Raw genomic sequence first — 14,718 nt, 5'->3', positions numbered from 1 at the left:
TGCTCAGTGTCTCCACCCAGTACCTTGTTTTGAACCTGTGACCATCACTCCAATCCATTTTTCATTAGTTGTCCCCCGCATTCATTTGGTTCCTGGGTCCAGTGGTCCCTCCTGCTAGGCTGGGGGAGGGGCCTTTAGAAGTGGATGGGCTTGCACCTGCACACCTCCTGGGTTTTCCAATAGGAGGTGCTGTTGCTGCTAGGCTCTGGACCTTTGCTGCTGCTGCTTCTGCTCCAGCTATTCCCCTGGCTGAGCCAAACAACCCCCCCCCCCTTCTCTGCTACCTGGCTGCTGGACCACCCCTGGTTGTTGCTGTTCCTGCTGCAGCCCCTGGAGGGGGGGGCCTGCTGGCCTGCTTCCCAGAGGAGGGGAGTGAGGAGCCCTAGCCATTGCTACTGCTGCTGTGGACACCACCACCTGAGAGGGGTCCTTCCTGCCTGGGCATCGGACTGCTGACTGGAGCTGCTGTTGCTGCCTGGGAGCTACTAGAGCTTTGAAGAGGAGGAAGAAGGGGACCATCTGCTGCTAGGGGAGCAAACAGAGACTGCAGACCACCATGGAGGGGGCCTTCAAGGACTGAGTAACTCTCGAACTGTGCTCTTGTGGTGGGGGTCTTGACTGTAAAAACAACAAGGAGTCTGGTGGCACCTTAAAGACTAACAGATTTATTTGGGCATAAGCTTTCGTGGGTAAAAACCTCACTTCTTCGGATGCATAGAGTGAAAGTTACAGATGCAGGCATTATATACTGACACATGGAGAGCAGGGAGTTACTTCGCAAGTGGAGAACCAATGTTGACAGGGCCAATTCAATCAGGGTGGATGTAATCCACTCCCAATAATAGATGAGGAGGTGTCAATTCCAGAAGAGGAAAAGCTGCTTCTGTAATGAGCCAGCCACTCCCAGTCCCTATTCAAGCCCAGATTAATGGTGTTGAATTTGCAAATGAATTTTAGTTCTGTTTCTGAAGTTTTTTTTGTTCAATGATAGTGACTTTTAAATCTGTAATAGAATGACCAGGGAGATTGAAGTGTTTTCACTTATTGGCTTATGTATGTTACCATTCCTGATGCCCGATTTGTGTCCATTTATTCTTTTGCGGAGGGACTGTCTGGTTTGGCCAATGTACATGGCAGAGGGGCATTGCTGGCACATGATGGCATGAAATTAATGGAGATATCCCATCTCCTAGAACTGGAAGGGACCTTGAAAGGTCATCGAGTCCAGCCCCCTGCCTTCACTAGCTGGACCAAGTACTGATTTTGCCCCAGATCCCTAAGTGGCCCCCTCAGGGATTGAACTCACAACCCTGGGTTTAGCAGGCCAATGCTCAAACCACTGATGTGCAAGTGAATGAGCCCTTGATGGTGTGGCTGATGTGGTTGGGTCCTCTGATGGTGTCGCCAGAGTAGATATGGGGACAGAGTAGGCAACGAGGTTTGCTACAGGGATTGGTTCCTGGGTTGGTGTTTCTGTGGTGTGGTGTGTAGTTGCTGGTGAGTATTTGCTTCAGGTTTGGGGGTTGTCTGTAAGCGAGGACTGGCCTGCCTCCCAAGGTCTGTGAGAGTGAGGGATCATTTTCCAGGATAGGTTGTAGATCATGGATAATGCGCTGGAGAGGTTTTAGCTGGGGGCCGTATGTGATGGCCAGTGGTGTTCTGTTATTGTCCTTGTTGGGCCTGTCCTGTAGTAGGTGTTTTCTGGGTACCCGTCTTGCTCTGTCAATCTGTTTCCTCACTTCCCCAGGTGGGTATTGTAGTTTTACGAATGCTTGATAAAGATCTTGTAGGCGTTTGTCTCTGTCTGAGGGGTTGGAGCAAATTCGGTTGTATCTTAGGGATTGGCTGTAGACAATGGATCGTGTGATATGTCTTGGATGGAAGCTGGAGGCATGTAGGTACGTATAGCGGTCAATAGGTTTCCGGTATAGGGTGGTGTTTGTGACCATCACTTATTTGCACTGTAGTGTCCAGGAAATGGAGCTCTTGTGTGGACTGGTCCAGGCTGAGGGTTGATGGTGGGGTGGAAATTGTTGAAGTCCAGGTGGAATTCTTCAAGGGCCTCCTTTCCATGGGTCCACATGATGAAGATGTCATCAATGTAGCGCAAGTAGAGGACGGGTACTAGGGGACGAGAGCTAAGGAAGCGTTGTTCTAAGTCAGCCATAAAAATGTTGGCATACTGTGGGGCCATGCGGGTACCCATAGCAGTGCTACTGACTTGAAGGTATAAGTTGTCCCCAAATCTGAAGTGGTTGTGGGTGAGGACAAAGTCACAAAGCTCAGCCACCAGTCTTGCTGTGGCCTCATCAGGGATACTGTTCCTGACAGTGTGTAGTCCATCCTCATGTGGAATATTGGTGTGAAGTGCTTCTACATCCATGGTGGCCAGGATGGTGTTTTCAGGAAGAACACCAATGCATTGTAGTTTCCTCAGGAAGTCGGTGGTGTCTCGAAGATAGCTGGGAGTGCTGGTAGCGTAGGGTCTGAGGAGAGAGTCCAAATAGCCAGATAATCCTGCTGTAAGAATGCCAATGCCTGAGATGATGGGGCATCCAGGGTTTATGGATCTTGGGTAGCAGATAGAATACCCCTGGTCGGGGTTCTGGGGGTGTGTCCATGTAGATTTGTTCCCGTACTGTAGCTGGGAATTTCTTGAGCAGATGGTGTAATTTCTTTTGATATTCCTCAGTGGGATCAGAGGATAGTGGCCTGTAGAATGTGGTCTTGGAGAGTTGCCTGGCAGCCTCCTGTTCATAATCCGACCTGTTCATTATGACTACAGCACCTCCTTTGTCAGCCCCTTTGATGATAATGTCAGAGTTGTTTCTGAGGCTGTGGATGGCATTGCGTTCTGTACGGCTGAGGTTATGGGACAAGTGATGATGTTGTCTGTCCACAATTTCAGCCTGTGCATGTCTGCGGAAGCACTCTAGGTAGAGGTCCACTCTGTCATTGTGGGTCTTGACTGTGTTTGTGAGGACACAGGGGGTGTGGTGTGGAGCTGCCTCCTGCCCCATCTGTGTCCTCCCCCTGCTCCATCCTCCACCACCACCACCAGTGGACACTTACCATCTGCCTCAGCTCCTGCCTCAAGGACTCAGCTGCTTGCTTGGCTTGCCACGCCCTGTTTCCACCATTTGGGTCTGAAACAGAAGCCAGCAAACATTGACTATTTGCAAGTGCACGTGGGTGCACATAGTCCCCCCTCCCCTGCAGCAGTCACCCCCTCTCCCTTTGCAGCCCTTTGCTTCTCCCCCTGACTTTGCCCCAGTCCCTCAGCACCTTCCGTTTGTTTTCCTGCCCCATCCTTTTCCCTCTGCAGTTTTGTTTACCCCAGCCTCTGAAGCTAGCCCTTTCATTTCCCTGTCCTTCCCCGTGCCTGCCTGGCCCTTTGCTCCGTGCGCTTGTGCCCCTCTCCTGTTTGTTTGGCCCCTGTCTCACTGCACTCCCCCCACAATGCTATTATAACCCCCCTCCCCTAGTGCAGCTAGAGGATCTGGAAACCCAAACTGAGTTGGTGACTGACCCTTGATAGCCCCCCCCTTTTCTGGTGCCCTCCTCCCCTCCCTGCAGCCTAGCGGGGAGGAGTGGTCGTCCAGTTTCCCCCTTCCCTACCCCAGTCCACTGTCTCTCCTCCCTCCCTGCCCATTATGGCAGGGGACAATGTAGGTGGGACCCCTCAGGTAGACCACGCTGCCCCTCCTCCACTTGCCCCCCCCATCATCCCCTGTGGCTTCCATCTCAAACACCGCTGCCAATCCACCTGATACTGCCCCCGCTGGGCAGCAGCGGACAACAGGGTGAACTCCACTGCTGCCACGTCCCTTGCCCTCTCCGATTCTGAGGGAGCCCTCCCAGCCTGTGGGAAAGGCCAAGGAAAAAAGAAGGTAAGGGCCCCGCCAAAAAGGTTACGTCCTCCATGGCAGGGACTGCCCCCTCTACCGCAGCCCTGCCACCAGCCATGGCGTCCCTCCCTGTTGCTCCCTCCACCAGCTCTGCAGGTGCCCCTCTCCCGGCCCCCAGGGCATACACCCAGGTGGCGGCCACTTCCCCGCCTGCCGCTACGTCATCTCTCCCGGCCACCGCCTCTGCTACCATCTCCGGGGGCCGGGACCCCTTCCCCTTGAAGCACGAAGCATGGCGTCCGTTGCCTCCTGGTGCCTGCCTTGCCCCACGTGGAGACTTGCGTGCGGGCATTGGTGAGGGTGGTGAGGCCCATGGCCATTGTGGCGGCCTCCAAAATGTATGGGAAGGTCGTCTTCTTCCTGGCATCGGAGACTGCGGCCCAAGAGGCGGTGGAGAAGGGCCTGGGGGGGGGCAGTTCGTCGCCCTGGAGCCACTGGAGGACCCTGGCGTCTGGTTGGTCCTGACCTCTGTTCCTCCCTAACGCCAACCTGTTACCCGCCCTTTCTGCCCTGGGGAAACCAATCTCTGTTGTCAGCCCTCTCCTGCTGGCCTGCAAAGACCCCGCGCTCCAGCAGGTACAGCTTCAACTGCCACCGCTGTGTCGGAGAGGAGCTCAAGGGGTCCTTTCTAGTTCCCTACCAGGGGCCTACTACCAGGTGCATTACTTTATGTGGGAAGCCTGGTGCTACCTCTGCCAGGTGATGGGGCACGTCCGGAGGGACTGCCCCTTGGCCCGGCACGGAGGAGAGTCTGGGAGCCCCAAGCCCCAGCAGGGTGCTGGCCATGTCATCGCCGGTGCCCCTGGCTGCCCAGCGCCCGGAGCCACCCCTCCGCCTTCCCAGCCCACCACTTCTCCCATTCAGGTGCTGAGCGCACCTCCCTCAGCATGCCCAGACGAGCGTGAGAGCCCTGCCTCCGCTACATGTAGTATGGCAGGGCCTATTGAGGAGGGTATGGCGGGATTACCGCCGGGCATGGGAGAGGGCCTGCCCCAGGGTGAATCTTCCCTCCCTCATGCTGCCCGACCAGTAACTCCCTGAGCTTCAGTGCCACTGCCCCTGCCCCCCGGCCCAACCCCTGTCCACCAGCCCACGGATGATGCCATAGAGGGCTGGGTCCAAGTACAGGGGAAGCGGGGCAAGCAGAAGACTCGAGCACTGCTCCTTCCATCTGATGCCGAGGCCCCCCGAAAGCCCAGGAAGGGGGCCCCTGACACCGAGCCTTCTGCCTTGCCCCCGGGTGTATCCCATCTGCTAGAGCTGGCTGGGGATGACGTGGCAGCAATGGAGGGTAGCACTACCCCTCCTCCGGAGTCCCTCCCTAGGGGGCCCCCAATGGAACCCCTCCTGCCCCCTTGCCACCTGACCTCTCTGCATGCTCCGAGGTGAAAGTCACTTAGGGCTCTGGTGAGGAGGTCCCCGGGGTGGTGGGGCGGTTGTTTCCCCTCCATCTTTCAGGAGATCGAGGCCCTGGGTCTGACCCCAGTCACCCAGGGGGAGGATGATCCTCTGCTTGTGGGCCTCGATCTGGGCAATCTCACCCCAGCGTCCCCTTCCCCATGCTCTCTCCCCCTAACTGCTGCTTCTGCTCCCGCCTCTGAGGAACCCCTGGACTCTTCCACCAGCCAGGACGCAGATGGCCCCCCGCTAACTGCCACCGAGTCTATTGAGGCAACAGCCAGTGCCACGCGGCCAGGACCCAAGTTATCAGGGCCATCCCTCGTTGATGCGACCTCCGTCCCAGGTGGAGACCCCATTGCTGTTTCCTCACGTATCGATGCCATGGCCACAACACCTTCCTTGGAGTGCAAGCCCAATATCCTTGAGGGCCCCCATCCCACTCCACAGACCCCTGAGCCTGACCGAGAGGTGCCACCACCCCAAGCAGCTTGATTCCAGGCCCCCGGTTCCAACTCTACCCCTCTCCCCAATCCTGCTCCTGACCCCTACCCTGCCCTTGCTGCTGACTCCACCCCTCTCCCCTCCACCTCCCATGCTGCTATTGCTGCCCCTGGTGCTGGTGCCATCTCCTTCCCCTTCCTGGAGGATGACCCCCAGGGAGCAGCCTTCATGTTCCCCCTCTCCCGACCCCGTAGGGGCTGCTATTTTCCCTCCGCCACCCCCCACTGAGCCTGGGTCTGAGCCGGGGCGTGTGGTACCGACACATCGGGTGCCATGCCAGGGTCTGCCCCCTGCCTGCCCGTCTCGGTAGGCCATGGGGATTCAGCAGGGGCCCCACTAGAGGACAGCCAGGGGCCTGTAACCCCACCCCCGATAGGCTGTGAGAGGAGCTGCAAGAGTTTCTCCAAGATGCCCGTGGGTCCCGGAGCAAGGTGCAGCTCGCTCTCCAGGTCTGGGGGGACTTTTATCAAATCCTCCGGGCCGTAAGGCCATTTTAGGGGAGGGTAAAGGGATCAGGAGGCAGGCCGCTTTGGCCTACCAGCGGGCCCGCGGCTTCCGTGACTCTTTGCTCACCTATGGGGTAGGTCACAGTTTGCTGCGCGGCCCAACGGGGGCCATGAGCATTCCTGCCGGCGAGGATTTCCTCCCCAGCCCTCCACATGGTGCCCATCATCTCACAACGTTAAACACCAGGGGCTGTAGGATGGGTCTCCACAGGTGCCAGGTGCTCTCCTTCCTTCAGAAGGGGCGGCACTATGTGGTTTTCCTGCTGGAGACCCATACAGATCCAGCTGCCAAAACAAGTTGGCAGGTAGAGTTGGGGGACAGGGTCTATTTTAGCCACCTCACCACCACTTTGGCTGGGATGGCCACCCTGTTCTCCCCCAACCTACGGCTCGAGGTGCTGGGGGTCGCCGAGGCTGTGCCGGGCCACCTGCTTCACCTTCGGGTCCACATGGAGGGGCTTGTGGTCAACCTCGTCAATGTTTATACCCCGACATCGGGCCCAAAGTGGCTGCATTTTTATCAGCAGGCATCCGCCTTCCTCAGCTCCTTGGATCCTTGCGAGTGCCTGGATCTGAGTGGGGACTTTAACATCACCCTTGAGGAGCAGAACCATTCAGGGACCAAGCAGTGCCCGGCCGCCGCAGACGTCCTCCGGGAGATTGTCAACCATCACTCCCTGGTGGACGTCTGGCGCGACCACCACCCGGACGACGTCTCAACGTTCACCTTTGTCCGGATGGAGGCCCATCGGTTGCGCCACTCACGGTTGGACCGCATTTACTTCTCGTGCTGTCACCTTTCATGGGCCCACTTCTCCAGCATCCAGCTGGCCCCATTCTTGGATCACCACCTAGCGACCATGATGGCCTCTCTCTGCATGGAGAGTCCGGGTCCGGCCTATTGGCACTTTAATAACAGCTTGTTGGAGGATGTGGGCTTTGTGGCGTCCTTCTGGGAGTTCTGGCTGGCCTGGCGAGGGCGGAGGCACGCCTTTCCTTTGGCGCAGCGGGGGTGGAACGTGGGGAAGGTGCACGCCCGGCTCTTCTGCTGCGATTACCCCGGGGGGGGCAGCTGACAGAGGGATGCGACGATAGAGCAGTTGGAATGGGAGGTCTTAGAGCTGGAGAGGCGTCTGGCCGCCAGCCCCGAGGATCCATCCCTCTGCGGAGCATGCCGGGAGAAGCGGGAGGCGCTCCGGGTCCTTGAGGACCATTGGGCCTGGGGTGCCTTTGTTCACCTTGCTCCCAAAGAAGAGGGACCCTCACGACCTTCGGAATTGGCATCCCATCTCGCTCCTCAGCACAGACTATAAAGTTGTAGTAAAGGCCATCTCGCTGCAGCTGGGGTCCCTGCTGGCGGACGTAGTCCATCCAGACCAGACCTACACTGTCCCGGGCCATACCATCTTTGATAATCTCTATTTGGTCCAGGATCTTTTGGCGCTCCTGTGTAGGGATGGTCTGTTGTTCACCCTTCTGTCCCTGAATCAGGAGAAGGCGTTCGACAGGGTGGACCACGGGTATCTCCTGGGCACTCTGCGAGTGTTTGGCTTTGGACCCCAGTTTGTGGGTTTTCTCCAGGTGCTGTATGCCTCCACAGAGTGTCTGGTCAGGCTCAACTGGACCCTGACCAAGCCAGACAGCTTCAGGTGGGGAGTACAGCAAGGATGCCCCCTCTCGGGCCAGCTGTACACTGTGGTGATCCTCTGCCAGAGGATGACAGGACTGATGCTCAGGAGCCGGAGCTGCAGCTGGTCCTGTCGGCATATGCCAACAACGTGCTCCTCGTGGTCCAGGACCCGGGCGACTTGGTGGGAGTAGAGGCTTGCCAGGCCGTCTACTTGGCGGCCTCCTCCACGCGGGTCAATGGGGTCAAGAGCTCTGGCCCAATGGTCAGGGACAGGTACCAGGCGAGCTCCCTCCCACCCGCACTTGAGGCCATCCGGTGGAGCGCGGGTCCGTTGCTCTATCTTGGCGTTTACCTTTCTGCTAGGCATCCGTGTCTGCGAGAAAACTGGCAAGATTTAGAGGACAGGGTGGAAGAGTGGTTCCGGAGATGGATAGGACTATAAGGTGGATAGAAAGCTGGCTAGATCATCAGGCTCAATGGGTAGTCATCAATGGCTCCATGTCTAGTTGGCAGCCGGGAGTGGAGTGCCCCAAGGATCGTTCCTGGGGCCGGTTTTGTTCAATATCTTCATTTATGATCTGGAGGATGGCGTAGGCTGCACTCTCAGCAAGTTTCCAGATGACACTAAACTGGGAGGAGTGGTAGATACGTTGGACGTTCAGGATAGGATACAGAGGGACCTAGACAAACTAGAGGATTGGGCCAAAAGAAACCTGATGAGGTTCAACAAGGACAAGTGCAGAGTCCTGCACTTAGGACGGAAGAATCCCATGCACTGCTACAGACTAGGGACCGAATGGCTAGTGTAGACAAGGCCTGACTCTTTAACAGAGCAGTGAACTTAATATCTTTTGTGAATGCACCATGGTAGGAGCTGTGCATTGCAGAGAAACAGCTCTGAGCAGCTCGGGAGCTGAAGTCCAATGATTGCTACCTGGTAGGCAAGGTCTGGGCCAGAAGTAACTTCAGGAGTTTGCTGGTGAGGAAGACACATTGCAGGGCAGGAAGCTGACAAAGTCTAGTCACCAGGAAACCTCACGCTTGCTGAGGTAGAGCGGCAATACAGTGGCTCACAGCCCTGGGTATCCCCAGCAGTGTGACACCATGCCTCTCTGCCTATTGCAGCACCAGTAACTGGTAACCAAAATTGGACACAGTACTCCAGCTGAGGCCTAACCATCGCTGAATAGAACGGTACTATCACCTCCCAGTACTATGTTAATGCAACCTAACCTTTAAAAAAAAAAAAAAAAAAGCAAATGCACAACAGCCTCGCATTGCTGACTCATGTTCAGGTTATGATCCATCACAACTCCCAGATCCTTCTCAGCTCTGCTACTGCCAAGCCAGTTATCCCCCATTCTGTATTCATGCATTTGGTTTTTCTCCCCTAAGTGTAGCACCTTACATTTGTCTTTGTTGAATTTCATTTTGTTGTCTATAGCCCAGTTCTCCAATTTATCAAAATACATTTGAATTTTAGCTGTATCATCTAAAGTCTTGGTAACCCCCCTAGCTTTGTGTGATCTGCAAATTTGATCAGTATGGATCTCTCTTTCTACATCCAGGTCATTAATAAAGATATTAAACACTGGGCCAGATCCCTATGGAGGGTGGTCTCAAATGGGGTTCCAATCTGACATCATTCCATTAATAACTTCTCTTTGTGTGAGGTTGTTTAACCAATCATGTATCCACTTAATGATAGTTCTATCGAGCCTGCATTTTTCCAGCTTACTTATCAGGTGGGACTGCAGCAGAAACCTTGCTGAGTCCACATATATTACGTTCACCACATTCTCTCTATCCACCAAACCAGTTACCCTGTCAAAGAAGGAAATCAAGCTGGCTTGGCATAATTTGTTCTTAGTAGAGCCATGCTGACTGGTAACGATTACCCCTTCATCCTCCAGGTATTCACAAATTGAATGTTTTCTACAGTGCTCTGGTAGCTTCCCTGGTATCTGGATCAGACTAACTAATCTATAGTTCCCTGGCTCCTCCTTTCCCCCGCTTTTTAAATATGGGCATTACCTTAGCTCTTCTCCAGTCTTCTGGGACCTCTCCTGGAGGGGGGTGAGGGGGAGGTGTGTGTGTGTGTGTGTGTGTGTGTGCGCACACACAGAGTAATGTGTTACTCTTATATATACTGTGATAGACCCAAGCCAGTGGGTAGTCCTGTTGGGACCAGGAAGTGGATCTAAAGGACCTCTCCACAGCTCTGGGATTCCAAATAATTGTGGGGGACAACTAATGATATAACAGGAATGGGAGTGAGGTCACAGGGCTAAACAAAGGGAACCTGATGGGGACACCAAGCACAGAACCCTGGACAGTGCCCACTGCTCCGCAAAGGTGTCAAGGGAGCCAGTGGACACCACCAAGAGCCACTCTGCCCAGATGCATGAGCGGACTGAGGAGCGGGAATAGGCCCCACAGTTGTGGGAAACCCCATCAGCCAACCTCCACTCCCTGGTTTTGTAGATGGTCATTTTGACCAGGGCTAGGAGGACTTTGACAAGGAGGTCTCAAGACGTTGTGGGGCCACGGATAGGGAGTGCATAGATGAGAAGGTGAGGGGAAAAGTGCAACTAAAAATGTAATAAAATATCTAGGAGGAGCCGGAATAGGGCTGCAACCAGGTGCACTCCAGGTACACATGTGCCAGGGTCTCCCTCACACAGCAAAAGGGGCAGGTGTCTGGAAGGGGAGTGAACCACACCAAGTACATGCCCGTGCTCACGGCTCCATAAAGGATTCGCCAGCCTACGTCCCCGGTGGGCCCTGGGACCAGGGTGGAATACAGGCTGGCCCACCGGGGCTCCTCACCCTCCAGAGGTGACAAGAGGTCCCGCCACTTGGTGTCAGGGCAGGATGCAAGGGTGAGGACATGAAAGGTGTGGAGCATGAGCGTGTACAAAAGTTTTCGTGGCGTGGTCTGGAACCGGACCGGCTGCAACTCGTGCAGGGCCGGGGCAGTAGAAGCAGGGGAGCCCTGGGCCCTTTAAATAGCCCCCAGAGCCCTGGGGTAACAGGGGCCTCCCGCAGCTATTTAAAGGGCCGGGACTCCAGCTGCCTCTGCCGCCCCAGTCCTCTAAATAGCTGCGGGAGCCCCCCTACTTCTCCAGGGCTCCCGCAGCTATTTAAAGGGCCGGGGCAGTAGAAGCAGGGGAGCCCCGAGCCCTTTAAATAGCCCCCAGAGCCCTGGGGTAGTGGGGGAGCTCCGGGGGCTATTTAAAGGGCCGGGGCTCCAACTGCTACTGGCACCCTGGTCCTTTAAATAGCCGCCAGAGCCCCGCTGCTTCCCCAGGGCTCCGGCAGCTATTTAAGGGGCCAGGGCGTTAGAAGCAGGGGAGCCCCTGCCCTTCCCGCAGCAGCAGCCAGCCCCTGCTGCACCCCCTGCCCGCACCAGCCCCGCACCACTGCCCTGCCCGCAGCCAGCCCCTGTCTGCAGCCAGCCCCGCACCCCCTGCCCACAGCCAGCCCCTGCTGCACCCCCTGCCCTGCCCGCAGCCAGCCCCTGCTGCATCCCCTGCCCTGCCTCCAGCCCCGCACCTCCTGCCCTGCCCGCACCAACCCCTGTCTCCAGCCAGCCTCCCACCCCCTGCCCTGCCTGCAGCCAGCCCCATGCCCTGCCCGCCTGCCTGCAGCCAGCCCCTGCTACACCCCCTGCCCTGCCCGCACCAGCTCCTGTCTCCAGCCAGCCCCACACCCTCTGCCCTGCCTGCAGCCAGCCTCACACCCCGTGCTTTGCCTGCCTGCCTGCAGCCAGCCCCTGCTGCCCCCTGTCCTGCCTCCAGGCCCTGTCTCCAGCCAGCCCCACACCCCCTGCCCTGCCTCCAGCCAGACCCTACTGCCAGTCAGCCCCTGACCTACCTCCAGCCAGCAATGTACGTAATACATAATTTTGTTATTATTTATATAGTTATGGAAAGTAAATATTATATGGAAGAAATGAAAGGGTTTTTTTTTACGTGTTTTATTTTTTTTAGTCATCCCTGCCGGGGCCCCGCCAAAAATGTTCGAATTGGGCCCCGCTCTTCCTAAAGCCGGCCCTGACTGTGGGAGACGGTAACAAAAGCTTTGCTAAAGTCAAGGAATAACACATCCACTGCTTTCCTCTCATCCACAGAGCTAGTTATCTTGTCATAGAAGGCAATTAGGTTAATCAGGCATGACTTGCCCTTGGTGAATCCATGCTGACTGTTCCTGATCACTTTCCTCTCCTCTAAGTGCTTCAGAATTGATTCCTTGAGGACCTGCTCCATGATTTTTCCAGGGACTGAGGTGAGGCTGACTGCCTGTAGATCCCTGGATCCTCCTCCTTCCCTTTTTTAAAGATAGGCACTACATTAGCCTTTTTCCAGTCATCCAGGACCTCCCCTGATCGCTTTGAGTTGTCGCTCCAATCCATGTCACACAGCAGGTCAGGCAAGTCTGAATTCTGTTCAGCTAGGAACTTTATGATGTCGTGGTACATGTAGGTACCAATGACACAGGGAAGGATAGGAGACCAAATTTAGGCTGCTAGGTAAGAGATTGAAGTCCAGGACCTTCATGATAGCATTCTCTGAAATGCTTCCAATTCCATGTGCAGGGCCAGTTAGACAGGCAGAACTGCAGGGTCTCAATGCATGTAGGGATCGTGTAAGGGAGGAGGGGTTCAAATTTATTAGGAACTGGGGAAACTTTTGGGAAAGGGGGCGTCTATACAGGAAGGTTGAGCTCCACCTAAACCAAAATGGAACCAGATTGCTGGCACTTTAAAAACTTGTCACTTTTTAGCTGTCTTCCATTACATGATGTAATAGAATGGTACTTTTTTTCATTTGACTGTTTCTCATCAGACCCTACCTGTATTTTATCATCTTCCATCCTCTCCTCCTTACTAGGACATAGAGAATCTCCATTAATAGATCCTCCCCTAAGGGATGTGTCTGTTCAAACCACATGCTCCCCCGCACCTGTCGGCTTTCCCCAAGCCCTTAGTTAAAATTAAAAAGACTGTAGAGCAGTTTTTAAAGTGCTTATATACAAATGCTAGAAGTCTAGTTCACCCATTTTATTATTTAGAGTGTCTCGTATTAAATGAGGATATTGATATAATAGGCATCACAGAAACTTGGTGGAATAAGGATGATCAATGGGACACAGTAATACTAGGGTACAAAATATATCAGAAGGACAGAACAAGTCGTGCTGGTGAGGGAGTGGCACTATATGTGAAAGAAAGCGTAGAATCAAATGAAGTAAAAATCTTAAATGAACCAAACTGTACCATAGAATCTCTATGGATAGTTATTCCATGCTCTAATAATAAAAATCTAGCAGTAGGGATATATTATCGGGCACCTGACCAGGACTGTGATAGTGACTGTGAAATGCTCAGGGAGATTAGAGAGACTATTAAAATAAAAAATTCAATACTAATGGGGTCAAGTATCAGGGGGTAGCCGTGTTAGTCTGTATCTACAAAAACAACAAGGAGTCTGGTGGCACCTTAAAGACTAACAGATTTATTTGGGCATAAGCTTTCGTGAGTAAAAACCTCTATCCCCCCATTGACTGGTTACATGCCACCTCAGGTCGGGATGCAGAGATATAGTTTTTTGACACCTTAAATGGCTGCTTCTTGGAGGAGCTAGTCCTAGAACCCACAAGAGGAGAGGTAATTCTTTACCTAAGTGGAGCACAGGATCTGGTCCAAGACGTGAACATAGCTGGACCGCTTGGTAATAGTGACCATAAGATAATTAAATATAACATCCTTGTTGTGGGGAAAACACCACAGCAGCCCAACACTGTAGCATTCAATTTCAGAAAGGGGAACTACACAAAAATTAGGAGGTTAGTTAAACAGAAATTAAAAGGTACAGCGCAAAAAGTGAAATCCCTCTAAGCTGCGTAGGAACTTTTTGAAGACCCCATAATAGAGGCTTAACTTAAATGTATACCCCAAATTAAAAAAACATAATAAGAGAACCAAAGAAGTTCCACCGTGTCTAAGCAACAAGTAAAAGAAGCAGTGAGAGGCAAAAAAGCATCCTTTAAAAAGTGGAAGTTAAATCCTAGTGAAGAAAATGGAAAGGAGCATAAACTCTGGTAAATGAAGTGCAAAATTATAATTAGGAAGGCCAAAAAAGAATTTGAAGAAGAGCTAGCTAAATACTCAAAAAGTAATAGCAAAGAAAATTTAAGTACATCAGAAGCAGGAACTCTGCTAAACAACCAGTAGGGCCACTGGACGATCAAGATGCTAAAGGAGCACTCAAGGACGATAAGGCCATTGCGGAGAAACTAATTGAATTCTTTGCATCAGTCTTCACAGCTGAGGATGTGAGGGAGATTCCCAAACCTGACCCATTCTTTCTTAGGTGACAAACTGAGGAACTGTACTAGACTGAGGTGTCAATAGGGGAGGTTTTGGAACAAATTGATAAACTAAACAGTAATAAGTCACCAGAACCAGATGGTATTCACCTGAGTTCTGAAGGTACTCAAATGTAAAATTGCACAACCACTAACTGTGGTCTGTAACCTATCATTTAAATCAGCTTCTGTATCAAATGACTGGAGGATAGCTAATGTGACGCCAATTTTTAAAAAGGTCTCCAGAGGTGATCCTGGCAATTACAGGCCAGTAAACCTGACTTCAGTACCAGTCAAACTAGTTGAAACTATAGTAAAGAACAAAATTGTCAGACACATAGATGAACATAATTAGTTGGGGAAGAGTCAACATGGTTTTTGTAAAGGGAAATCATGCCTCATC

At 53.5% G+C, this 14,718-nt stretch overlaps 1 long non-coding RNA gene across 2 annotated transcripts in view; it reads right to left on the bottom strand.

The window, feature by feature from the left end:
* Positions 1-644: 644 nt before the first annotated feature.
* LOC122174781 (uncharacterized) overlaps positions 645-14,718 on the bottom strand; it is a 63,738-nt gene continuing 49,664 nt past the window's right edge. For both annotated transcript variants that reach the window (XR_010589833.1, XR_010589834.1), the window contains one exon: positions 645-3,146. This is a non-coding gene — a long non-coding RNA (uncharacterized LOC122174781). The remainder of the gene's footprint in view (positions 3,147-14,718) is intronic.

Source organism: Chrysemys picta, chromosome 8, assembly GCF_011386835.1.
Source record: "Chrysemys picta bellii isolate R12L10 chromosome 8, ASM1138683v2, whole genome shotgun sequence".
Lineage (NCBI taxonomy): Eukaryota > Metazoa > Chordata > Testudines > Emydidae > Chrysemys > Chrysemys picta.
Note: the sequence above shows the minus strand (reverse complement) of the source record. Positions and strands in the feature narration are given on the sequence as shown.